Source organism: Piliocolobus tephrosceles, chromosome 2 (genome assembly GCF_002776525.5).
Source record: "Piliocolobus tephrosceles isolate RC106 chromosome 2, ASM277652v3, whole genome shotgun sequence".
Taxonomy (NCBI): Eukaryota; Metazoa; Chordata; class Mammalia; order Primates; family Cercopithecidae; genus Piliocolobus; species Piliocolobus tephrosceles.
In genome coordinates, this window is record NC_045435.1 from 164,319,459 (window position 1) to 164,321,298 (window position 1,840).

Genomic DNA, 1,840 nt, shown 5'->3' on the forward strand with positions numbered 1-1,840 from the left:
GGGGTGTGGCCGGCGGAGATGGCCGAAACTTCAGCTGGAGCGCTTGAGACCACCCTTCAGAGGCGATTCATCCCGAACTGCACCTGTTGCTGATGAAGTCACTGTGGTAGGCAGAATTTCGGCCCCCATGACCTTCACCTTCTCGGCCGTGCCAGTGGTTATGCTCTATCACGTGGCAAGAGGGGCTTTGCAGATGAAATTAAGGTAACTGGTGGGTTGACCTTAAAATAGGGAGATTATCCTGGATTATCCAACAGCCTAATGTGATCACGGGAGCTATAAGCAAAAGTGAGACCTGAAGCCTCTAGGTTTGGACACATCCTTGCTGTTTTCAATGGGGCCGTGTGGGAAGCGGAAGGAAGTGCATTCTGCCAACAGCCAGCGAGCTTGGAAGCCAGATCCTCCGCAGAGCCTTCAGAGCCCAGCCCTGAGGCCCTGCATAAAGGACCCAGCTGGGCTACATTGTACCCAGACCGCTGACCTACAGAAATGGGAGATTATGAGTATTGTTTTAAGCTGCCAGTTTCGTGATAATTTGTTATGGAGGCAAATAGAATGCTGATATGGTCATCTCAGTGACCATTACTGGTTTGTTTTTCTAAGACCAGCCGAGCGAGCGCAAAAGAACCAGCGAGTAGGGAAGTGTAGGAGCAAAACTGCACATTTATTCTTTGGTCATCTAGCTTCAGGGACCGGAGCTGGGGGAAGGGGGGGCGGTTTCTAATACAGTCCCGACAAGAGTGGGGGCTGAGAAAGCCCGCCCTCGGCGCATCTGCTGGGAGCGACTTTTCTAGGAGTGGAAGGGCAATCGGCGGGGCACGGGCATGTCGGGGGAGGGGGGCCGCTCCGCAGGTGCCACCAGGTAAAGCTTGGTCTCCTCGGATTGACATCACCTGGTGCATGCCTGATTAATCTGCACCTTCCCGGGCGTCAGCTGCATTCTCGCACACATGGGAAGAGTTGGTGGTGAAGAAGAACCCGGAAGTGCACCATCCTGCCTCCCTTCCTCCAAACAATTACTACTCCAACGCAGTGCTTCTCAAACCAGTCTATCAAGGGCTCCTGTTTAAAATGCAGATTCTGATTGGACAGTGCCCAGGGTAGGGCCCGAGATTCTGCTTCCTAACAGGCTTCCAGGTACTGCTGTTGCTTCGAGGGCTACATCTGAGCACAAGGCCCTTTTGTTTACGACTGTGGTTGGTGTAATGCCTGGAATTCAGAGCCCAGGTAAGGAGGGAGGAAGAGGGATCTGAGAGAAGGCAGGCCTGGGATAGAACTTGTTCAGCTACGAAATCACACGGAGGCTGCGGAGAGGTGCCCTGTGTTGGGCCCCTGGCTTTCAGACACTCAGCTTTGCCAGTGTGGTCTCAGAGCTTGGGTATGGATGGGACATTTTCACTTCCTTTGCTATTTTCTGTGGCCCCGTGGGAGGACAGGGGCCTGCAACCATGAGTCCAGCCTCCTGAGGATGGCATGGTTCGGGCCTATTAATGGGGTCCTTGTCAGCACCCTCTTGCTCCTAACTGAATGGGTGAGGTTCTGGGGACCACTGGCTTGGAGATGAAGTGAACTCAACTCATCTGTGCAAAGTTGCTGTCATGTCATTTAGTGAGATTTCATTTAAAAAATTAATTTAGGGCTGGGTGTGGTAGGGCACAGCTATACTCCCAGCTACTTGGGAGGCTGAAGCAGGAGCATCGCTTGATCCCAGGAGTTCAAGACCAGCCTGGGAAACAGTGAGACCCCATCTCTTTTTTTTTTTATTTTTTAATTTTTTAAATTTATTTTATTTTTTTATTATACTTTAAGTTCTAGGGTACATGTGCATAACGTGCAGGTT